Raw genomic sequence first — 26,566 nt, forward strand, 5'->3', positions numbered from 1 at the left:
ACATGACGGCCTATGGGGGAGAGAGAGACACAGAGAGAGAGAGAGAGAGAGAGAGAGAGAGAGAGAGGGAGAGGCCTCTTGAATGGGCAAGATTCCTAAAAATTATGTGATCTCAACAAAAAAAATGTATGCCGGCCTGCAGCAAATTAAACCAAACCCCTCGATGCATATCAAATGGCGAATCGCGAGTCATTATCTGAAGAGAATGACAACTTAATAGCAACAACCTGGCCATTTCACACACACCTGTGGAAAGCTGTGAACCAGGCAGTGCTGACAAAGACTCTGAAAGTGTGATTCATTATTGTCACTGGACAGTTTTAGTCGCGGCGCCTTGCCTTAGAACAAGTGAGCCCTGCAATCAAGTTCTGAAATGACATGTTTGCTGTGGTGTAGTTTGAAATACAATGCAATTTGTTCAGCACTCTGAACTCAAAGAAAACAACATTGTAAGGGGCCTCCGAGTATGCGTTTAGTGACACAAAATTGGCTGTTGTACTGCCCTTCAAGTCTAAAATAACTGAGTAAGAAAGGTGGAAAAGGCATGTGGAGCCAAATTGACTAGCCTGGTCCAACGAGACCATCGTACTTCATTTCATTTGTACAGAAGGTCTGGAAGTGCTGTAATTGGCAAACGTTCACTCACTTGGAGGCGGGTGTCCGTCGAAGTTTAAAGCTATTGGATCTGCCCAGTGCCACTCTGGATTAGCCAACCAATCGCATCACGTTTGGTCGTCACGTGTGTCATGAGCCGGCTTCTGACGGTGCGTTCCAGTTGCACGGGGAACTCGGAAATTTCCGACTTCACTACATATTGTAGTCTATGAATCTACCGGTACCTTTCAACAGTAACTTGTTAGAGCCTAACGTTTAGTTATTTGGACGAGAAAGGTTTTAGGCGTCCATACTTTCGCGAGCAGATGCACTGGAACACAGACAGGTCGGAACTCGGAACTACCAAGTCGGAAATCTCCTTCTTCCGAGTATAAAGGAACGCAGCATTCAACTGAAACTGTAGCGCGACTTCGACGTCATCGTTCTCAGCCACTCGCTCTGTTCGCTGATTGGACGATTGTAGATTCTCCGGAGAATCTGGGAAATGCGCTGTACACCCAGACTGACTACTGAAGGGAAAATGAAATTTGGCCGGAAGTAGTCGGGCGGGCGGAGCCAGGCTACAAATTGACAACTATATAGTTCAAATCTGAAGTTTTGGTAGAGTAAGAGGAACTATTTATCTTCTCCACAGCATTTCCACAGGCTGCTAAATCTCCCTCCACAGCTTGTGTTCATTGTCACGAGTTCCCATGGCAACCTTGCACTCTCATCTTGTACGTTTTGGCCATTAAAGAACGCACTGGGGTGGATGGGATGCACTACTGAAGTCGGGCGGAAATAGGAAGGGTGGGAGGTGGTGAGGTCGGTAATGAGTGAAGGAAAAGTCTTCTAGTCTGTCTTTGTCCTTTCTGAAGGATGTTTAGATAGCAATTAGCAGTTAGCCCCTCCAGCGACTGAATAGGGGAGACTGCTGAGGCTTTGAAGATTGAATTACCCAATTAGGAAGAGAGATAAGAGTCTCATGAATTATCCCTCCCCATATTAAGCTATGCGCTGGTTGACATGAACAGGATATTTTTGGTGGGCGACGTGCTATCAACAACTAGTGACTAACTTCTCCTGAACACATTTTCTTTGTTTCCAAAGACATAAAGCGACTTCTTTGTTGTTTTCTCTCGCGCTAAGTTGAAACAAACTGACAGGTGTTCTACCCCACACAACCGGGGAAGAAAAAAAAGAAACGACAATACTGCCTGCCTGCGCTTTATTTATGTCTCCAAGGTTTCCCACAGTCAATCTTATTCAGGTTTTTTTTTGAGAGAGACAAGATGCTTTTCTGCTTGAACCCCGCCAAGGCTGACAATGCCACTACAAGGGGAAACAGGAAAAGAAACAATACATAGCATTGTTGCTATATCGGGACGACTACAAAACACTGTTCAGACAGTCCTTAGTCAGACACTATTTGTCAAATATGGCAGACAGACAACTTATCCACAAGAGAAGTAAATGTAACTTTTGTTTAGTTTTTTTTAAGCACAACCAACTTGATATCCACTGTAGTTCACATCTGATCATTTCCTAGCAAAATGTTGAAGAAAAATGTAGGGTTTTTTAGGACTAAAATGTGAGGAAGCTGGCAGTGGCACACAACTGCATTTCCAGTACAGTCCACTTCCTTCCTCACCAGTCCCATTGTGTGGCAGATCAAACACGGACCCTGGATTTCCTTGATCTGTGTGACAGGGAGCAGGTGAGAAGGATCAGGGGTAGTGGCACTGAGCCTGTTGCAAGCCAGCTGTCACACACACACACACACACACACACAAACACTGATACACATGCTTTTGGCACGCACAGGACACATGCCCAACTCACAAACACACATGCCCAGACACTGTACGTACTAAGCACGCTTGGGCGCACAGGAGATGCTGTGAAATCCAATAACACGACCTCTGGGAGGGTCATAAAACACACACACACACACACACACACACACACACACTGAATGACCTGAGTTTAGATGTACAACCATAGCGATGTGTTGCATTCAAATACGCTCACCAAAAAGGGAAAAAATTTAAAAAAGGGCCATCCAGCCAAATGTCTCCACTCCCCTACAGCTGTTAAATTATACTGTCAAACTGCCTCGCTCTTAAGTGCATGAAACCCCAAACATTTGGGACCTTTTAAAGCACACTCGTACTGCACACAAGCACGCACACAGAAACACACACACATACACACTTTTAAGCATCGCTCCAAGCGCTGTCTCCTGTCTTTATGCATAAGCGACCACCAAAAATTGGGTCAAACAAAACAGACTCTCACATGCTACGTATAAGCCCCCCCCCCCCCCACACACGCACACACACACACACACACACACACACACACACACACACACACACGCGCACACACACACACACACACACACACAATGTGCTTTGTTGGTCAATATTCAGTTGTCACACAGTATTCAAAAGAGGTCTTAAATGTCAGATTTGAATCATCACATTTTCAAATTAACTATTTACACCTGTCTGCATTTCTCAAGGTTTTTGGCACATTTTAGAATCTGAACATGACAAAATAAAAACTCTACATGAAAGTTCCAGAAATCAAAGAATGGCATATTTAAAGCAATTATGAATGAACAACTCATTAATAATCATAGAGATGCCATAGTAAAAACAGAATCCTTGGTAAATCCAGCAACTGTTTTGGGCTAAAGTTTTCTCCCAGACGATACAGACGGCTCCACACAGCACTCATTGGCTCAATACCCAAAGCCACCGCTCTATCATTATCATTCCAGTAATGCTGACGCTCTCTGTATAATAAAATACAGTATGCAAGCGGGCCTGAGATGTAAGGGTGAGGAGAGAGAGCATGCAGGGGAAAGCCCCAGGGGACTCAAATACTTAAGTAAACTAAAGACTAACAGCAACTCCCCTTTGAGACAAGCCCTCCTTTATACAATATGCATCAGGGAAAGAAAAACATTCACTCCTTTCTTCCTTCTCTTCATCCCCTCTTACCTTCCACATGATTAAAATCCCATCATCCACCAACAAAGTGAAAAAAGAAGAGTGAGAGAGAGAGAGGTAGGGAGATAATGGATCTTTGGCTCTCTCTCTCTCTCTTTCTTCTGTTGGATGCAGTTAACAGCAGCAGCAGCAGTGTTGGCGGAGGTATAGCGGCAGAAGTGGCACACAGTCTTGCGAGTCAAGCGAGGATGTGAGTACGTCTCCGTGGCTGTGTCATCACCTCTCTTGACATGTTTCCTCCCCTGCCTGCCTGTGGGTAAGCCTTTCCATCCTGACCCGGAACAGAGAGAGAGAGAGAGAGAGAGAGAGAGAGAGAGAGAGAGAGAGGGAGAGAGAGAGAGAGAGCAGGGACAAACTAGTGCACCGCCCCCCTCTCTCTATCCCCTCCTCCTCCTCTCTGTCCATCCCTCCCTCTCTCTCCCTCTGTTTTCCTGTATTCAAAATCTGCCAGTGGGCTGCCCCTGCCTCTAAGTAGGCCAATCACTAAAAACCAACCAGGGGTGGGCTTCTGGGGCCAGCCTGCGTGCTGCTAGTATGAATTTGCAGTCCGATGTGTCATACAGACATTCTGTGAGTGAGTAAGTGCGGGTGCATGTCTGCTTGCCTTTGCTTATGTGCTCTGCTTGAATGCAAACACATATGTGGACTTGTGCAAACCACACAGGCAAGGCAATCCAAAGCCAAGTTATGCTTTGCTTTGAGTAGGCTGTCCCATTACACCTACGACCTGATCCCATTCACTTCAATGAAAGCTGATATGACTGATAAAATGAATATCCTGTATTGTTGCAATCTCTATTTGTTGAACCTTTTTCCTGCAAAGTTGCAACTCTTGTACACTCTTTACATAGTTCATAATTACTTTGCTCATTATTTATTATACATACAGTGGTAAAGTGACATCCGTTTTCAGTGTGGGACAATTTCATTGAACGGACGGCTTATGAACAGAAGGCTTACGTAATCACATCTGCACTAACATCAATGCAAACAGATGGGAGTGCCTGCTTGGTTTGTCTGTTTTATTTTATCATTCTAATAATTTCTACTTTGTTGCTGTTTTGGTCCCTTCTGAAAATGTTTTTAGCCGAACAATAAAGTACGGGACTCTGCCCTTGACATATTCATTGACAGAAGCATAGTTGCATTCATGTCATATCAGAGTTATCAAATTATAAAATGTTATCCAGCAACATCCTAGTCGTATTTACAGCTGGGGCACTAATATCCGACTTGGCACTTGCTATGGAAGTGCTTTGAAAACCAAACAAAGATGGATGCCTCACATTAGCCAAAGGCCATCTTTCAAAGTAATTAAACTGAAACCTAATGGATAGAGTGTTATATATTGCCTGTACTTTAAGCCTGACATGAATGCCCAGGTCGTAAACGTGTGGAATCTCTCCAATCCATCTCATTTTAACACTATCAACTTAAAGCAGCAATATAACATGGAAACAAATCAGGAAATATATAATTGAATGTCTTGTTACAGCCTTTTTTTAAGTTAAGAACTCTGTGCGGTTGAGGTAAATAGAGGCCAGTATTTGTGAATTGGTGTGAACCAACTTTTAGCACATTTCAGACTCATCGACTTTTGCATCCATAACATGTCCTCATCTGCAATTCACCCTCTGCAATATTTATTCAAACGTCTCCCTGTTGTCTCTCTCTCTCTCTCTCTCTCTCTCTCTCTCTCTCTCTCTCTCTCTCTCTACCTTGAAACTTCAGTGGTTTTGGCTGCTATACCCATAAAAACAACCCCCGTTTTTTTTTAAGCAGCCCACGAGCAAAGCAGCTTAAATTAATCTCCAAGATGCAAGTCAGTGATGTAGCCTCCCACACAAAGAGGCACACTGCACTGCCATAACTGTGCACATATTTGATCAAGCTTCAGCATTCTTCAGCTGTCTCATTGTAAAACCATACCTGCTGGCCATCATGTCTCAGACACTTTTAAATGGTGTGCTCTTTAGTCCAGGCTATTCTGCATAATGGAAAACAGCATGAAGCCAAAAAAAATAAAAAAATCATCAGCCCAAACCATTAGGCTTTTACAGTCCATGTGATGTGCAGGCTTTCAAAGCTGGCATCTCATTGGTAGCTAGATCCCCAATAATCCCTAACGTTTTGCCAGTGAGGGGAGTTGGTCCTGTAGAGTCTAGAACATGGCTCTTATTTTAACAAATGTAATGGCTTTAATTCCATCCTGTGCATCAATTGAAAAACTGTTTGTTTGGGTCTGATAAGCGCCAGAAAAGCATGTCCAAAACTGCACGCACCACTGAAATGCCAAGCGCTGACTGAAAATATAAATTGGATAAGGTGTTTTGGAATTCCCGAAAGGTCAATTAAAAAGTGCTTTTGGGGTGAATTCGGTGAAGAGTTTCGACATTGAGACAAATTTGCAAAGCCCAATGGTTAATGGGGATGAGTTACGTTAAAACCTAACACAAAAAAATGTGTGTTATGATGCAATAGAAGATTCATTTTGATTGTTTATATTAACTGCGCTGTGTGTGTGTGTGTGTGTGTGTGTGTGTGTGTGTGTGTGTGTGTGTGTGTGTGTGTGCGTGCGTGCGTGCGTGCGTGCGTGCGTGCGTGCGTGCGTGCGTGCGTGCGTGTGTGTGTGTGTGTGTGTGTGTGTGTGTGCGTGTGCGTGTGCATGTGCGTGTGTGTGTGTGGTATACTGGCGGTTGGAAGGGGACCAGTCGAGGTGAGGCTTTCTGCTGAAGAATGTTCTTCTGGAATGAGGACAAAAAAAGATTGTTTCCATCTCCGATCAGTTCCCGGCAAGAGCAGAGACCATTAACTATTCAAGTGCTCTACCAGTCCACCAAGACATGAACATTTTCCCCCACCACAGCAAAAAGGGAAACCAAGGCACAAACAATTCTACAGTTCTACCACTCTCTACACTAAGTAAAATGGAGTTAAGTTGTGAAATCAGTATATAGGCTATGTCTCAGGTCAAAAGACATACATAATTGGCCATGTCAAGGCTTCTAGATTAGCTCCCCTTTCAAAGCGATCTCTTAAATCATCTCTTTTAAATCCAGCAGAACTTAGGAGTCCTCTAACAGGATCAATTGATAGATAGCTAAATGGCAGAATTCATGGACACATTTGCTTTAGTTTTAGCTTGCATTTTGAACAATCGATTAAATATGTGGATAATGGCACACACTTTCAGACAGTGTTTCCTGTAAGGCAGTATTAGTTTGGGGATCGCTTGCGATTTGGTCCACACAACTGGCCAAATGCTACATAAGGTTGGCGTGAATGTTGGATTGTAGAAGCGCTTTTTCCCTCCATTTTTGATGTGGGAAAGATGTGGAGAGAGAGAGGGGGGGAGGGGATGGGGTATCAGTCAATGTTTGACCATTCACCAAGCCCTGCTCTTAGTCAGCGTTTTAATGCAGACTATATGGTGACTTTGAGAGCGGTTCAGATGCAAATAGACAAGAAAATAATTCATGTAACGAATTAATTAAATTGACAGACAGACAGCACTGCAAATACAAACGACAAAATCCACACAAAGGAATAAGTATTGTAGGCTACTTGTCATCATGTTTTTTCAACTACATAGAGACACGTATGGAGAATACAGATGTACTGCATATCTGTGTGTCAGTTACTGTAGTTACTTTTGCCCTTGGAAGCTATCCAACAGCACTCTTTAGAATTAAAAGCACATAGACAAACGGACGCTCCAGTCATTCTGTCTGTTTCTCAGCAGAAAATGTCGATGCCTGCAGCTTCGCCGAGCGACCTCTACCCCAATACTGCAGAGTCTGGGTGGCTGTTTTCACCTTGAACTATACAGTATGTTCCCATCATGCCCCTGGGGATATTTCAATTGTGCTTCAAATGTCATTGAGATGGAGGGCATTGAGTTTAGAATCGAAATGACTCATTTTGTCTCAGGCACAATGGACACGTGTACGATATGTTTATGCACACGACTCTTAAACGATATAACTAGAATACACAAAGACACGCTCAAGGTCGCACACTGGGTGAAAGAAAAAAATCAATACAAGGGCTTGTGTCAATTGTAGGTCTGCTATAAGGCCGTTGTTTTGTGCTCTTGAGTGACTATCACATGAGGTTTTCATAATATACGATGCAGTTATTTGGCAGACCTTGACAACATTTTACTGAGGTTCATTCTGCAACTTATCCTGGCACAAAAGACTGCATGCAGAGAGAAGAGACACCGACATAAAGGGCTCAGCTATGAGATGTAAAATCAACATCTTTAAATAAGTTTTTATGATTACTGCTGTTTACTTTTTTTAAAACACATCACATGGACAACGTTTGACTCGACCGCTTGCCTTTGATTTCGGACCTTCCCATGGCCACTCTCTGAATTTAAAGTGGTCCTGGGTTTTTTTACGACCAAGGAATGAGTGGAATGCGGCGCAGTCTGTCTCCCCTCTTGAGGGTGAGACCCATTACGGGGGATGAAGCGCGACAGGGTTATGACCAAGACCTTTCAGAGGGCATATGCGCGGTGGGGAGTCTGGGATTTGTAGGATTTGTAGCACACATATGTGCAGACACGTGACAACAACACTGTTTAATAGGTCTTATAGTCAACATCCCAGATTAAATAAATGCTAGGCAAAGATACATCATGTTATATTTGTTATTCAAAATTACTTGCCAAGCATAGTCAAATCTGAACATACACACACACACACACACACACACACACACACACACACAAGTACCATTAGCATATTATCCTCCAGAGGCCTCTTTATGACTCCGATAGACAGAGTCTTAAAACCTCCCCAGTCACTGATCACTACCTTGGACAGTACATTAGATATGCACTCATATTGCATGACTCAAGGGAAGCTGGGAGATATATATTCTGTAGAGCTGCTCTTACATAACTTTGCTTCTGAGGGCCCCAAAACATTGTGTTTGTGTGATCTTTTTTATGAAACAACTAGGTCTAGGGTATAGTAGTCACAGCTAAGGAACCTCTTTGGGGAAAATGCCAAACACATTTCCCCTCAAAGCGACCTATGGCCTTTCTAAGCTACTCCTCAGGCGGGCGGTGAGGCGCTGGTTTCAATCAGTGATGGGGGTTACAGCTGGTACCAGCCTAGCAGAGATACACAACAGCTGCTTTAAAGCACAGTTTGGGATTAGAAGGTATAAGGGAGGTAGGGAAGCCATTGCTGTGTTCTGTGTTTTCAGAATAGTGAGCTATCCGTCTCTGTCAAGTGACCTCATTGAATGAAGCGATCGTATCAGAGAAAGTAATATATAGCCAAAGCCCTGGAAACAGATTTTAAAACAGGAGGGACTGGGAGTAGGAGCAAGAAAGATAGACAGATTAAGAGAGATGTGCAGGGAGGAGGGGTGGAGAATTCAGGAGATAATGAAGTCTAAGTGATAAATGTGAACGCTATATAGTGCGTTATTTATGTTGCCCCCATGAGGAATTATGGGGAATCTACATGAGGTAAGCCTTCCGGTGGTCGCACATGGATTTTAGACATTCTGCTGTAAATCCAGGTGTTTTTCAAGCAGCAGAATCAATAACTGAAACATTTCTTGGGCGCTTCATGGGTTTTTTCTGAGCCAGTGTCAGGGGCGACACCAGTTTGTAAACACTGCCATACTGAAATACAGAATTTGTTTTGTGGAGCTGATAGGCTTAATCAACTTTGTGTCGAGTCATTTGGCGATGGCTTGAATGTAACAAACGTTCATTCACAAGGAAAAGTTACACACTAAATCTTTAAATGTAGCTGCACAGCTTCCTCTGAAATGGATATTTTTGGCATGAATAGTGGGCAGAGAATCAAGTTGAAGGAACGTTTGGGTGGAATTGCCCTTTAAAAATGCCCGCTATGAAATAAGGGTATTCATTTGCACAGGTAATCACACATTTACTATGTGGCAGACTCCAGGGGGAAAAGAAGGAATCCTGAGGTGACTGTGTGTGCAATCGTGTCTATGTGAACTGAAAGTAAAACCTGACTCACACTCACTCAGGCAGTTGGAGAGTGGGGCCGTTCTCTATAAAAAGGTTACGAGACAGTGCGCACATTACTCTCAACGTCACCGTGAGTCATATAGTCCAAGAGAGGTCGGCTGACCCTCGGAAATATTTTGATTCATCACCGCATGCGAGTCTCACAACAAGGAACACAAAACAGGCAGCTGAGGTCAGAGTGAGCCATAATCAACTCTGTATCAACAGCCATTGTGAACAGATTTACCCTGCTAGCATCTTTCAACTATGACATCAAAACGCATGCGATAAAAACAAAATCATGCAAGACAATGCATAGTTCCTTGACAGATTTTGGATAAAGCTGGACACATCCAGTCACGCTTTCATACATTATGCATGGAGAAAACACCACACATTTCTAGATCCATTGCCTGATTCTGACACATTCACCCAGCAGCTCTCTACAACTGCTCAAGGTCATTCTTTGTCACAACAAAGAAATTCTATGCAGCATCATCCAGGGCTAATGGAAATATGCCCATACACAGTCCAACACATAAATGCCCAAAAGCAAACCCACAGATCCGTGCATGCGAAGGGCATAGTATAGATTAGCATCAACGCATACACACAAATGGACTAAGGCAAGCGCGCACACAAGCGCACCCTCACACACACATACACACACACACACACACTAGTACGGGTGTCAGGCAGCATCATCATTAGCTGTCAGTGGGCACCAATGTGTCCTCAAACTGTCATCGAAGGAGTCACGTCCTCTCGTCCTCGCCCTCAACCCAAAGCAACAAGCCAGCTGGCACACGCTGACAAACCACCAAAGATAACTGACTCTAAATCATTTAAAATGTATCAGGAGAAATACATTGCCGCATTAGCATAAATGTCATCTGAAAAACAAGCACACGCTTCCAGAGAGAGCTAGTGATGAATTCTTGAACCTTCAAAAAAAGAAGATGGTAGGATCGTTTAATTTGAGTTCAATTAACTTATTCTCAGATAAATAGTATTTTCAAAGTAAACAAAAGCTCATTTATCAATTTAAATGTTTTTCTAGTATAATACTACAGACAACACTGTAACACTATTGTCGCTGACTGAATCAGAAGCTTTTCTGACGTCTGATAGCGCTGTTGTCAGTTTAGCCATGATGCATAAGTACATTAATTCTTTGTGTAAAGCTTTGTAAAAGACCAGATGTAATCCCAATTTGACAATTTAGTCACAGATAATAGCCTGCTAAGCTTTTAACCTTATTTGAAGTGTTTACATGGGCTAGTTTTGTACTGAACAGAAACTGAGAATTTGGACAACCGATAGCTTGAAATACTACTGGTCTGAAGTCAGCATCGGCGCAGAATGTTCAAGCCATGTGAACAGATGTGCATTCACTTGCTGTTGTAGTTAATGAAGTGCATTTTGAACAGTGATGTGGCCGCTTGAAAAGTGAACAAAGGCCTGCCAACCATTGCTAAACAATGCTGGAACATTGTGAGCAGATTGCATCGAAGCATCAACATGGAACCATCTTAAGGAATCATTCAGCATGCTACTCGCTCGGAAAAATACATTTTCTAATCAGGGTGGATTTCAAAACAGTGAAAAAGGGGATGAGATTATTAAACCTAACCTGTAGAACCATTCAACAATCCCAATCAATTGCTATAAAGACTTTAGGTGGACCTTTTAACAACAGTCAAATGCACATCGTCTGCATATAATAATTACCCGGATATCATGCACCAATTCCTACGAGCATCAAGCGGCTCTCGGGCGGTCGCTGTCACACACAGCTGAGTTTGTCTTTGAGCTAATGTGCTATTTCAGGCGTCTCTGCCTAGGCCTACATTATCTTTTAAAATTCTCACTCAGAGTGCAGTAAAGCTGTCATCTTGTATCGGGTGAAATGAGAGTGTCATGAGGCAGAGGAAATGCTCTTCACTCGTCTTCCTTTTGAGCCCAGGGTAAAAGGAAAATCTCAATGTGTTTTGGCAGTAAGGGATATCATAATGCGTGTCCCCCCATTCCCCTCTGAGGTACGGTGGGACATATAACAGACAGTTTGTCAAACTGAAATCCAAGTTATGTCCGTGGTGTGTGACCCACCAATTAGTAGCAATGACGTACAGTACCTCCATGCTCTGATGGTATTTTGCACCCAATCACCTCCCTAATTTGTCCCTGAACATTGTACAATAACTCTTCTTTCTACAGTTCATGAAGGACAGCAAACATCGTTGGCATGTGAACAAACAGCTTGGTCACATTCCCAATTTGTCAAATATGTCCCCAGTTGGGATAAAACGCAGCTCAAGTAGAAAGAATGTCATTATTTGTTTTGCGCATGAAATAACATGAAGGGGCAGACTGGCAGTTACATCACATATTTTGCCTTTTTAGGTTGAATCTCTCCAATACAGTGCCAATGATTCAATCAACAGAGCCTTACGCGCCCCACACACATCCTACCTCTACTGCGCGTCTACCTCGCGTCTGCGTCTGACTTTTGGTCACAGACTGTGAAATCAACGTAGAGCGAGCACACATCCAACCTCAGACGCACTGCTGAGGCGCGTCGGAGGCACGTCTGCAGCGCCGCTCCCCTTCACCTCAGGAGGCTCGCCTATTTTTTTCTGAGAGCAGCGCGTCTCTCTCGCGTCTCTGTGCTTTAACTGATAGAGAAATACTCTGCTGACAGTCATACCAGCAGTATTCACTCTAGTTACACGTTTACCCGGTGTGTTTATTTCAAAATAAAACATCCCTCAGTCGTATACGCAAATAATCCCTTTATTTCACGATGTAATTGTGCAATCAAAATCCGAGGGATTCAAAACCTAATTTTCAATTAGTTCTGGCATTTCATTTTTGGATAAATGACACATATAGAGATCCAATATAGTGAAGAAATAAAAAAGATCATGATGAGCGCAACAGTTTTCCGTTGCTCTATCTGTGTCTACGGCCTTCTTCTTCCCCGACCACACCCCCCTCTCTCTCTCCCGTATAAATCAGTAAAGTGATTTTTGAAATACTCTGCTGAGAGTCATATTGACTTCATACTGGCAGCTTTCGCTGTAGTTTCACCATTTCCTGGTGTGTCCCCTTCAAAATAAAACTTCCAACAAGCAGCAGCAGCTGCTGAGACGTTGCATGTGTGTCCGAGAAAAGTCCGAGAGAGGCAGCAGTAAGGTAAGGCGACGCGCTCCAGAGGTAGACGCAGGATGTGTGTGGGGCGCGTTAAACTGCTCTGGCCGGGACCCATATTTATACAGTGGGCACATGGATGTCTTGATAAATACTGTACCGTAGATTGGTTACAAAATAAAGTGCAACTCAGTCAATGTGGAGCCCTGATGGAGGTAATTGGAAACGCTATGTGAAGGTGTTAAAGGAGTGAGCTGTTATTTTAAAGTAGTGTACTGCTGCTTAAGATGAGTCTCCCCACGGTGAAAATGTTCTACTCTTTACCCAGGTGTGCCGAATGACAGCGTGAAACATGAATAAGTTATAAGCGAAAGTCAGGCTCTCCGACTTCCCTGCTGTGTATGTCATACATATATACATATATATATATACACACAGTATATGTGTGTGGGTGTGGAAGTGCGTGTGTGTGAGATGTAATGCAATTGTTAATGAACTATTCTCCACATGGCAGTGAGAAAAAAAATCTGATATATGGTCCTGCCATCACCTTTGACTGGGTGAGTCCACACACATAAAAAAGTGGGGAGCTGAGAACACATCACTAGTGAATAAAAAGGCTGTCTATGTCTTTTCTATGGCCATACAATGAACCACATATCCTAGCCAGGGATGTAGATGACTATATGAAATGGAGCACAAAGTCAGTCAGAGGAATCAAAAGTGGAAGCTAGCGCTAATAAAAGTCCATGCATTTTGTATGAAGGTGGGGAGGAGGCTTTGCATGGTGTGACGGCATGGTGACTAAGCAATGAATTATGAATGGAATAAGTGATGGTCTCGGTTGGATCATTAATGGTTTGAATTATTAATTAAGCATTTTGAGCTCCTAGGTGTTAATAGCTCTTAATCATCCATCTAAGTTTGATAACGCCTTTTTTAGAAATCTGTGGATTCCAACACTGGAACCTGCAACCACTTTATTGAAAAAAAAACTAAACAAATGAATGACTGTTTTACTTGTATGACTTAAACTCTTCAATAATGTATGTTACATTGGTTCAAACCCTTTGAAGATGAGCTTAATGATATTTTTGTATGACGTCCCCTTTTTGTCTGAACTTTTGAATGACAGAAGTAGAACATACAGTATAGTAATCAATGCTCCTTCTGATGAATGATGCCTGATGCAATAGCAAAGCAACAGATATGCAGCCCTGTCGCGTAGACATCACTGTTACCAATTGCTAATTTGTTTTGCCACTTGTTAAATGCTTATGCAGTACAGCGCATAGGGTGGTAAGACCAGAGACAAAAGCACTAATAGATAGAGAGAAAACCATTCACACTCACATCCTATGAGAGGTGACATTAGCTCATCAAAAGTCATTTGAATGTGTTAAAATATCTGATTCATCTGAATAAAAGTACTTGAGAAAAATGATTTGCTCTGATGAAGGGGGTTCAAGGGGTCAGACAGATAACTAAAGTCACTTGTAATACAGCATTTAGACAGACAGTCAGAAAGACAGGTAGTGTTGCTAGCCCACAGACAGGCCCGGCCCTGGGCCTAGGCAGTATAGGCAAATGCTACGGGCGCATCCATCCACAGGGGGCGCCGCTACAAAAAAAACTTTTAAAAAAAAAACTTTTTACTAATGCTGTTAATCCTGTAATTTCAAAATATGAGTTAAGCTTAAAATATGACAACTACTGAGGATAGACAAACTATAAACTCCGATAGACTCTTCCAGATTTCTGGCGATCAGCCAGGTATCTGAACGGTAACTTCACCGGTTGGAACCGGAAGAAAAGAGCTCACACCATGTCCAAAAGACAAAAGCTCTCTCGTGCCAAGGGAAGACTGAAAAGGAAAAGAAGAGGAGGAAAAATGTGACAAAGACAGAGGTAGGCCTACAGTGACGTTAATGTGATGAATGAATAGTATGCTGCATTGTTTTAGCCGTTGTAGGAGCAGTGTGTTAACTTGCTAGCTTACTTTTGGAAGATGGGTAACGTTACTCCCAGCTTAAATTCATCAGAGACATTTAGAAAGATTTTTCAGGTAGCCTACATCCCCTGTCATAACTTGCCAAAGTTTGCACTGCTTGTAATGGTTATTAGAAAGATATTCCTTTTCCACTATAATTAATGGTTGTCAACCTTGGGTTTATTGTGTTAGTTTACATCAGTGTTAAAAGTGCACAGTATAATAACTGTTAATATTGCACAGCCTACCTGAGGCAAGTCAAGTTTATTTGTGAGGCACTTTTCAACACAAGTTAAATCAAAGTGCTATACATAAAGCCATGAGATATCATCAGAAGGCTTGATTCTGATTTAATAAAAAGCAGGGGCAAACTTTTCCGTTTGATTGTACCTTATAGTTTTCCATTAGTTACTGCTTCTCTTCACTCCGGTTGGACGCTAAACTGCATTTCATTTTAATGACAAGAGTTTAATCTTATCTAATTTCCATTTTAAAGCTGTTCACCATATATTAATATAAATAATGTAACAACATGTGTACTTCTCTTTTCTCTTCAGGTTTTCATTTGAAATACTTTGGGCCACCTGTCCTGTAGACATCTTCTCCACCTGAGCACAGCCCAGTGATGCAGCAAGAGGAATAAAGGCTTCACCAATAGACCCAAAGGCAAGAGTAGTCAGGCTGTAGCAAGGTGAGGTGAGCTTGTTGAGATATGAAGATGAGGTCTTAACATCTAAATGTAGACAGCTCTCTGTTGGAATCAAGTTAAATAGCAGTACAAAGCAGAGGTCTCTGTCATTTAATTTTGTAATATAGCTTTTGTGTGGAATGCAAAGTTATGATTTATTTAAACTATACTTGTAATAGATTATCACTTTAAATTTTAACGTCTGCATTTTTCTGTGCGAATCGTAATATTGTATTCATTTTTTAATGTTATGTCACTTGTTTTGTAATATGTTTTTTATTTTGTGGGTTATTTTCTATCTACAATAAAATGAAATGTCAAAGACAAAGCTATCCAGTTATGTGTGAGTGTATAATCAGTGGTGGACCTGACTGCAATGCAATGGGGGGCGCCAGCTAAAATCTTGCCTAGGGCGCCAAATTGGTAAGGGCGGGCCCTGCCCACAGAGCTGTGTTCCAGGGGACAGCTTCTTAAAGCGAATTACATTTTCTTCCAACATAGTTGCTTGCCCTCACTACATGTGCTGTTTCTCCTTCGAGCGCGAGCTGTCCCCTAAGGCAGGGCCAACACCTCTCCTCGATTCTTCTTACCACCAGCATAGATAAATACTGCCAGCATAAGACACACAGGTCCTTATGTGTCTCTCTCTCACACACACACACACACACACACACACACACACACACACACACACACACACACACACACACACACACACACACACACACACACACACACACACACACACACACACACACATATGTTGACCTCAGAGGTTCAATCAATAAACAACCCACGGCACTTTTCCGAAGCTTAGAGTGAGACATTGCTCGGACCGTCCCCGCCCTTGTTTGTGTGCTCTCCAAAACAAACAAGGCAATCTATCAGAGCGTTTGTGACACTGCATTGCACTCCCTTAGAATGCACAACTTTGTACATCTCAGCACAAATTCTGTCTAACAAAACAAATCTGTTACTAACACTGTGGCTAAAAAAGAGAGAATCCCAGTATTTTGTTTAAGCGTCATACAGGCACTACTAGATCAAATATGACAATAAGAACTCTGATAAACTAAATGCTTCCAATTAAAGCAATGAATGGTTTAATTATTTTGAAACGGATGCATATGTGTGTGTGCATACTGTATGGGTTCATCTAATTGTGCAATTAAATTGTTGGATTGTTGAGCTAAAGTCCCCTTAAGCACTGTATTGGAAGCAATTTTCCAAGACAGTGCGGTTTCCAAGTGACTGTTATCCTCTTGGCTAGGCCCATTCTTCCTGTGGTTTTCCCCTTAAGACTTGGACCAATAGCAATCAGATCTCCGGTAAACATCTATCAGGCCTCTTAGTTTTGTTCAGACATTACACACACACATCCACTAGTTTTTTTTATAGCTGGTCATAAAAGCTGACTTGTCCGCTTTGCTCTTTACAAGCCTCCATATTGGATTTCTGTTTGGACAATATAATCTATTTTTTGTCTTTACTGAATTGGTTTTCTTGCTAACAATACATTCGTACGTGTCGGCTTTGATCGTGTTTTCGTTTGTGGCCCCAAAATGTATGAATCTTGGGATTTATTTGGGTGGTAGCGCCTTGAGACGTGGCATGACACATCTGAACTTTATCAGCCTTCCTTGTCTTGGCTAGTCTTCCTTTGTGTGGGTGTGTTGTTGTTTAAGTCGGATCTGCTCTTTATTTCTTTCAGTTCAGTGAAAAAAGTTGAAGCATCGCTTGAATTTTTGTTTTTCACCCCAAAGTAAAGAAAGCTGTAGAGAATGAGAACAGGCCGATATGCTTGAAATGTTGGGTAGAAAGCACAACGCAGCACCTGGAAAACCTGCTCCCTATAATTAGGCCAAATCTTTTCCTGGAGTCACTTTCAGGAGGGGGAGGGGGGGGGGGGGGGAGCATGATGTAATACCATGATACAGTGGTAAAAGAGCCCATTTGTAGCTGCATTTGTAATGTTGAACTAGACATTTCCAGCTCTGGCAAAACAGATGTCCTAACACTTCTCTGCTGATTTATCAATTCTCCACGAGGACACATCAACCCACTTCTGCTTATAGGTCAGCAAATTGACATTGGGCGTCAGCTAATCAAAGGGACAATTAATGCAAGCAGCAGTATGCACCCAGAGTTACAGTGGTAATCAATGGCGTACAAAGCTGCACAGGCACAGAGACTTTGTGAACATTCTATTCTGTCGACAATAACAGATACATTTCTGTTGGCTCCGATGTCAAATCGAGGTCTTTTCTCGAGGCAATACAGACCTTCTTTTATTTTTAATGGAGACACATCTAACGTTTGCTATTGAAACAGATATCACATTTTTACAGGGCTTTACAAATGCATTCATTCGTAGAAGTACAACTTTGTATGGCATCAGATGTTCTACAAATTGTCAACATGTCCCTTCAGACAGGTGTATTCCCACAGGCCCTGAAAACAGCAGTCATCAAGCCACTCCTAAAAAAGAACAATCTAGATACATCACTCATGAAAAATTATAGGCCCATATCTAACCTACCATTTTTAAGTAAAATCATTGAAAAAGCTGTTTATCAACAGCTAAATAACTACTTAGCAAAGAACAACTGCTTTGATGTTTTCTAGTCATGATTTCGACAACACCACAGCACTGAGACTGCTCTGGTTAAGGTCCTCAATGATATCCATTTAAACACAGACAGTGGCAAAAGTTCTGTCTTAGTTTTACTGGATCTCAGTGCCGCTTTTGACACAGTTGACCACAGCATATTACTAGATCGACTAGCAAACTGGGTTTGACTTTCTGGAACTGTACTAAGCTGGTTTGAATCCTACTTAAAGGATAGAGACTACTATGTGTCAATAGGCAATTTCACATCGAGCGGACAAATATTGAATGCGGAGTCCCGCAAGGTTCCATTCTTGGGCCTCTTCTGTTTAACATCTACATGCTCCCACTAGCTCAGATTATGAATAAGAACAAATTATGCTACCATAATTATGCAGACGACACACAAATTTACATAACCATATCACCAGGAGACTACAGTCCGATACAGGCACTGAGTAAGTGCATTGAACAAATCAATGATTGGATGAATTTCCTTCAATTAAACAACGACAAAACTGAAGTAATTGTCTTTGGTGCCAAGGATGAACAATTAAAAGTCAGCGCACAGCTTACATCCGTTATGTTAGAAACCACACCCCAATCCAGAAATCTTGGTGTTGTCGTAGACTCCGACTTGAATTTCAAGAAACACATTAAATCAATTAATAAATCAGCCTACTACCACCTTAAAAACATATAAAAAATTAAAGGGCTTATGTCTTAGCAAGATTCAGAAAAACTTATCCATGCATTTATCTTTAGTAGACTTGACTACTGTAACAGTGTCCTTGCTGGCCTTCCAAAAAAATCTATCGGACAGCTTCAGCTAATTCACAACGCTGCTGCTCGAGTCCTCACTAGGACCAAAAAAGTGGATCACATTACCCCAGTTCTGAGGTCTTTACACTGGCTTCCTGTCACTCAAATAATTGATTTCAAAATACTGATGTTGGTTTATAAAGCACTAAAAGGTTTAGGGCCAAAATACATTACTGATATGCTGATACGTTATGAACCGTCCAGTGCCCTTAGGTCGTCTGGGACAGGTCTACTTACAGTCCCTAGAGTTAGGACTAAACAAGGAGAAGCAGCTTTTAGTTATTATGCACCAAAAATCTGGAACAAACTCCCAGAAAACTTGAGGTCTGCTGCAACTCTCAGTTCTTTTAAATCGAGTCTGAAGACTTTTTTGTTTCCATTTTAACCTGCCATTTTTATTTTATTTGCTTCTTTTATTCGCTTTTAAATGTTTTATAATGTGTTTTGTGTATTCTAATCTTGCCCCTGTAAAGCACTTTGAGTGGCCTTGTGTCTGAATTGTGCTATATAAATAAACTTGCCTTGCCTTTGGCAATGACTAAAGATTTCCATTTTATCAAATGTAGCAATCCACCTAATGCCAAGAGAAGTGCGTCAGAAGTGACCCACTGTTTTCACACCCTATTCTCTGATGCACTTAGTGAACCATGGTCACCACAGGCAACCCCATAAATCTGTGGCTGTCTATATGCTGTGTACTTTTTGACAATATCTATAATGATTGATCAAGCCCCCAGTTCCCTTACAAGCTTTCCGGTTTCAGTATAGGAATTTGATGCTAGGGGGTAAATTAAATAAGTAAATCAATATATGTAGTTTTCTTCATCTACAGCCCCCATGTTACCTAATTGAGAAGTACTTTTGTCCAGTAAATTTAAGTAATCATTTATTGGCAAGTTTATACTGTTTGTCTTGGCCTTTTCAGCTACTCTGGAGTAATGAGGAGGAGTAGTGTCCAAACAAATGTACTCTCAACTTGCCCTACAAGCTACTATTTAAGGTTTACACAGCTTTTTTAGCAATCAGGTACTTTTGCCATCACGTAAGTTATGATAGCAAAAGCGCTAAATGAACTTAAGGCTTGATAATACAAATGAATTATGATTTATTTGGAATATGTTTTGCTGGCCTTTGGAATAGGCTCTTGGTAATATGCTCATGAAAGTTATGTTCTTCATAATTGTTAGTTTTAGTTTCAAAAAGAAGCTTCATCTAAGTGCAACTATAGGCTGCAGGTAACTTTTCAGGGCAGAATAACAGAGCAATACTTGAAATGATGCATCAAAAAGTGAAGGCATACGACTAGGCAGATAACACTGATACGATTGTGATTAGAGTAATTTGAGGCAGAATTTCAACGATGCTGCTGACCGCTTTTGCTCACTCACAGCTAGGTCTGTAATAATATTATGTCCTGTGTGTATATATGCACACCAGTATTAGTCAGTGTGAGTGTCTGAGTGTGTGTCCAAGGTTCCCAACACAGTCAAAAATGGTATGGTTCCACTATTGTTTTTGCAGTGGCTGGCACAGGCACACAATGTATTGAGAGAGGAGTTGGAACGCCAACATAGCCCAATGCTGCAGTGGAGCCAAAGCCCTGTGTCTAGAGAGGGAACAGGGCACTTGACTAGTTCACGGTCCATCTCATCACCAAGTGTCTCTGGCTCTCTCAAGCTTTGTTATTGTGCAGACAAAACATTCGAGTGCCATGTTTGGTCATCCGGAGAACAAACCAGTCCATTCATACAGTCCAACAGCCCCAGGGTGGATGAAAGGGGGTCATTGCAAATAAACAACTGACTCTACTTGCATTTAAAACGCCCCCCAAAATTCTCTAAAAACTCTCTCCCTGGGCCTTCCTCTCTATTCAAACTCATCTTCTTGAGCTTTGGTATAAGACAAGAGATGGCTACGAGCCAGAGTACGACTGTTGGGAATCGGAAACCTGAATGCCAAGCCCTGGAGTCCTCAGCGGAGAGATGGGATTTTATATCTGGAATGTGGGGGGTTTGGCCGGGCATGAAAAAGATTGGAAGCATTGGCAGTCACTGATGCCAGGGCCTGCTGGCATGAAATCCTGCCGGGCTCCAATTATGGCAAAGAGGGTGTTGAAACTGAAGGTAATTTGAGCCTATACGCCAAAATCAGTTCAGACTTCAACTGGAAGAATTTGAATTGTGATATTTTTGGGAATTTTGATATTCAAATGGGCAAAGATCTCTTTTCATAAACAACAAGCAATAATGTGAGGAATAAAGAGGTTAAGAACTGGGTAGCAATCAGTTGGGACAACGTTTCATTGCATAGTGCTCAATTGAAACCGGACCACATAGGACCCTAAAAGAACTACCTGTGCTTTTAATTTACTATCAAGCCATAGGCTTTCTCCAACACCTCCACTCCTCACTCTAAATAGCCTGGAAACTCTCTTCCATGTCAGTTGCCAGTTTTTCCAAATCTTTCTCCACACATCTCACTTCATTTTAGCTCAGACTCAGTAGCAACTGTCACATGCTGATGCATTGACTGTCACATGCTGATGCATTGACAAACACCTCCATCTCCACATGTCAGCACTGATAAAGGGAACCTAGTGGGTGCAATGGGGCCTGGCATGCTATAAACTGCACATATCTCCATGATCATAGCGGTAATGGCAACGTCAAATGGTTTCTGTTGGCTCTGCTAGAAGTGAATAATTAACTAAGCATTCCATCCATTATGAAGCAAAAGGTCAAACTCAGTACCAGGACTTCTGAAAACCTATTCTATAAAAGATAAGAATCAGTTAAAGCTTATCAGGCCTTATGAATTAAGTAAAACAATTCCTCCAAAGACTCAATACTTCTTCTGTTGTGTCCTTAATGAGTGAAATTTAGGGGATTCTCTCTAGACTTTCTTCAGTTCTCTTTAGCTTTCTGGCTCCCAAAACCATTTAAAAGTTGTGGAGCATATATGAATTGTCATCAATCTAAAAGACATGCTTGTTTTTTGGGAAATTTACGTATGTAATGATTTTTAGAATAAGAAGAGTACATTTATCACTAACGTTGTATTCAAGGTGCTCAATCATCCATAAAGAAATCCCACTGACGTAATGCATGTTATATCATAATTCAATATATAGAGCTGTGTGTGTTTGTGCACTGCCCTTTAATATATAACCTAAGGGCATATATATTGTATATAAAATAATATATAATGATATAACCTCCTTAAAGAGCACCTATTATGTTTTTTCAACTTTTATGACCTATAAACGTTGTTATAATGATTTATAGTCATGTTTAACCATACTAAAGTGTCAAATAATGACTTACATGAATTAAGACGTATTCCCTGCTGACCGTCTGGGGTGGCTGTGCAGAGCTCTAAAGACCAGGGCAGTCGGTCGAGATTCACAAATTTCCAGGGTTTATTTACGTAGATCAATCCGGATTTTCCATGTATGGTATTGCTGCAACGTGCTCAGGCACACTCTGGCCATGCCCCCACCTGCCTGCTCAAATCTGCCCACGCGCTGCTGAAAGTCTTCCGGAAAGTAACCAATCACAACGGAGTGGGGTTGGCAGGAGGGGGGCGAGGGGGCGGAGAAGGACGAAGCCAAGTGTGGACAGAGAATGCTGAAATCGCCCAAATAAGAGGAAGAGCTTCCCAAAAATCGACATAGTTTTTTGTGCTGTGATTCGTGTCAGGTTGCTCTATAGGAGTCATTAATGAGAAATTAAGACCAGAAAAGTAGTATAATAGGAGATCTTTAATGAGTAATGCAGGTAAACACATGTTTACCATAGACCTCTATGCAGCTGTCAGCTCAGCAAAATTGTCCATAATTGATAACAGCATGTACACACTGTTCGTATTATTCATTGGCTGTCTGTTGCAATTCATCTCAGACACGTTGCATTTCAGTGAAGCATGGTAAGGTGAAACCTCACAAGAAGTCATACAATCTTGAAGGAGTTTGGAGAAATTATCCATAATAAAGTTTAACTGGGTAATTCCTCAATAATTATCATTATGGTACAATATAATAAGACACAGAGCATTTTTTCAATAAAAGTTGTTGCTTCTATAGAATATGTATTAGGATTGTGCTTGAGCGTTATAAACATGTATTGCATTATTTAGCATAAGCAACTTTCGACAGCTCATGGAACAAGCTAGTAGACGCCCTTGGCTTTGTATTTCAACATTTTGTTTGACTAAAACGTAAGATGCATCATCATAATTCAAATCCAATGAGGTCACCACACAGACTGACAAAGTCAACAAACAAGGCCTGTTATACGGACAAGCGGAAGATTTAGCTGTATGGAGCATTGCCCTCCATAATGTGGAAATGAGTCCAGACAAGCAATTTGTCCTCTGGCTCATGCACATGGAGAACAAAGAATAAATTGGATAATATGTTGGTATAAATAAACAAAGGCATTCTGGGAACAGCTAACAAGCTAGTGGTAGAACCTAACCATAGCAATCTGTAAATTTGACATGCAACAGTGAATTGTATTGTATTGTATCGATGTTTCTCAAGCAGATTGTTTAGTGAGCTATACAAGGACAAAGAGCATTCATGAATAATGAAATTATAAAATAAATTGTGTATGAACTTTGGCATGTGTAACTATTAGTAACTATCATAAATTAATAGAAAACTATTGATGAAAAATGTAGTGTGCTTGTGCTTCTAGTGTTCATTTCAGAAAGTCAGCCTCTTCAGTGATCTAGTTACAGTTAAATGTAAGTTCTTGTAAACCAATGATTAAGCATTGTGAGCTTATGTTTACCAAATGCAGACAAAGCAAACCAGAAGCCAATAAACAACACATGCAACAAATCGGGTTTAAAACTTAAGACAAAGCTGCGCTTAGGCTCCACTGAGGAGAATGACAGCAGCAAACACGTGCATTCAACTCCCACGCTTGGACCACATGGAGCAATCAAGCCCCCTAAACACCCCCACCCCTTCCGTCCCGACCCAACTCCAACCCCTCCGACGTATGCCATCCCATTGTTTGTGTGCTGCGAGAAAAAACAGAAAAGAAAACTTAACCTACTGCCTTTTTAAAGGAGTGTTCCCAATGACAGTGAATTAAGCAACAAAGGAGGCACTTACATTATACTGCCTCACATGGTCCTCCGACAGAAAAGAAGAGAAGCGTGCAGTGATTCCAGTCTGACAAAACAATAGTGAGCAACCTTGCAGAGAGAGAGAGAGAGAGAGGCAGAGAGGGAGGGAGAGAGAGAGAAAGTGAGGGAAAATGAGTCAATTAGAGAGATGGCAAGAAAAAAAAGGTGAGAAAGAGAGAGAGGACGCAGATTCATGCATCCACACACACTCCGCGTACACGCAAATCAAAACACTATTTTTCTTGCATCTCCCCTCCTCCTCTTGTTCAGCAACCCCCCACCCCAACCCCCAGCCCGTGCCTTCGGGTCCTCCTTGTCATGTGTTCAGGCTCAGGCAAGCGTGAAGCAGGGCTGAGGAAAAGCAACGCTGCAAGTGCTTTGTCCAGCTATTGGGAAAACTCTTGCTTCCATTATGTGAAGTGGAACATTGAGCTTCTTGGCCCTGCCTGGGGGATTGATCCACTTCAGATCAAATCAAATCAAATCAAACTTTTTTATATAGCACTTTACATACACAGTTAAGGTAACACAAAGTGCTTTACAGTTGGCCTATATAAAAATAAAATAAGAAAACTGAAGAATGTGTTCAGTTTCCAAGAGCAGTTGGCTACACAAACTCAGCTAATACAGTACCAACGAGGATAATGGAAGTCCCACAATGTATTGTGAGCGCAGACACACAATTGCATAAGTCAGTTCAATTAAGTGAAGAGATCGTGCTGTGCATAATCTCTGATTATACAAGATAACACAATCCATACATGTTTGTCTTTCTCTCTAAGAGAGATGAGGCAATCCCCCGACATTTTTATTCATGTTTTCCAGTTTTTTCCCAGCATTGACTTGCTTTGAACTTTTAGTGTTGGTCTCCCTAGGGAATAGAAGCACAGAGCTGCAGGAAAAGCAGATGGGTTCATATTCAAACTCAAACTCCACCGTTAAAAACACAACACAGTTTTACCCCAAAGCGCCAAGACTTAGAAGACTAATATGAAGTATTTGATTATCCAAATGCTGCTATTTCTGTCCATTATGATGCAAATTTTTTTTTTTATATATATACATATCACTTTGGTCTTGGCTAAAAGGAAAAGTCATTGAATCAGGATTATAATTACATTTCCAGGCAGAACAATTCAGAAACTTCTGGCAGATTGTGTCCACAATGTCTTCATTCATTAGAAGGCTTTTAATGAGATGTCATTGCTTATGCTTTTTATCTTTCTGCACGTGAATGGACAAGAGACTCTTGCTCTGACTTGATAATGCCGTTTGTGGGACCTTTTAACCTTTCCACATTTAAATGGTATGCTACAGTAACCATTTAGGACTAAGCCATTGTTTCTGTTTGCTGATGATATCATAGTGTGCACATTATCAAGACATGTGTATAATTGTAATGAAAAAACAACAAATGAGCTGGAATGTATGAGAGATTTGGTAACCGAAAGCAGTGTATACTGTATTTGAATGTGTAAAGGCATGCATTGCAATCAACATCACATATATAGAGAAAGTCATTTAGGGCCACCAAACATATTAAAAGGTCAACTAATGGTCATGCTAGCTCACATTGCTATTGCTTAAATTGCATTTGCTTGGCAATTTTACCATGATACATTGAATGGGAGCACTTGAAAATATGATATTTTAAATATATATGTTTGTGAGTTGGTGGTAACTTAAACTGATATGTTTTTGTTGATAGAATAGTAAGAGTTTAAAAAATGTTGTGTGTGTGGTCATGTGTTCTTGATTGACAGGTGAGACACAGTGCAGTGTTTACCCCAACTTACCTTCAACCAGTATTTCTTTTGATAGCCTGAGCATAGATGGAGAGAACAGATGCATCCATAAGCTTCAAAACATTCAGACCTCAAGTATGTGTGGAAACTCTTTTCTTTTTGGCACACTCTGGCCATCCTGTGATGTCCCCGCAGGTCCATACACAGATGTATCCATACAAACCAGGCCAATGGCATGGAGTTAAAGCCGATGAGGATCCTTTCCTTATGTTTGGCTTACATTTACTGTCAGTACAGCCAGCGCAAATGTGCCTGATAAGATTAACCCATTTGCCCATACTCTGCTTGAGGAAAGCAATTTGGACCCCCCCTCAAGACAGCATGACCTATGTTCCTCTTACAGTATTGTCACTTAAAACATGATCAATTTCCAAGTCAAACTCCACAAGGGAAGAAATCATATGCTTCGGTGCAAGTGAAATATAGCATGAGCCATGCTTTGGAGTGACAACTATTTCATACTTTTGTGTATTAGCACTAGATTATGCATCCATTTTTGAATTCTTGCTGAAAGCGTAACTTGGCGAAATGGCCCTCCTGTTGCACATTGGTTCTGATAGGGTCTGTGGGGTGTGCTATACACAATGCAACAACAGCGTGAGTGATCATTGAGGGAGGAATAGACATTGTACAGTGTGGCTCCCATGAGGCGTTCAAAGACATTTCAAAGCTTTATTGCTTTTGTGCTGGTTGCAACAATATCTCCCCAGCACTCAAAGATCGGCCTATGTGTGTTCCATGCCAACCTCTGG

General features: G+C 41.5%; 1 protein-coding gene across 2 annotated transcripts in view; it reads right to left on the minus strand.

Annotated features, from left to right (window-relative positions):
• LOC307269816 (E3 ubiquitin-protein ligase Midline-1-like) overlaps window positions 1-24,166 on the minus strand; it is a 53,830-nt gene extending 29,664 nt beyond the window's left edge. Inside the window, exon 1 of one of the 2 annotated variants that reach the window (XM_080052880.1) lies at window positions 23,996-24,166. The gene's annotated coding sequence lies outside the window, so the exon portion shown is untranslated. Of the gene's footprint in view, window positions 1-3,602; window positions 3,836-23,995 lie in introns of those variants that run through there. The other variant, XM_080052879.1, reaches the window with a different exon arrangement.
• Window positions 24,167-26,566: the final 2,400 nt, after the last annotated feature.

Source organism: Ammodytes marinus (genome assembly GCF_949987685.1).
Source record: "Ammodytes marinus genome assembly, chromosome: 24".
NCBI lineage: Eukaryota > Metazoa > Chordata > Actinopteri > Uranoscopiformes > Ammodytidae > Ammodytes > Ammodytes marinus.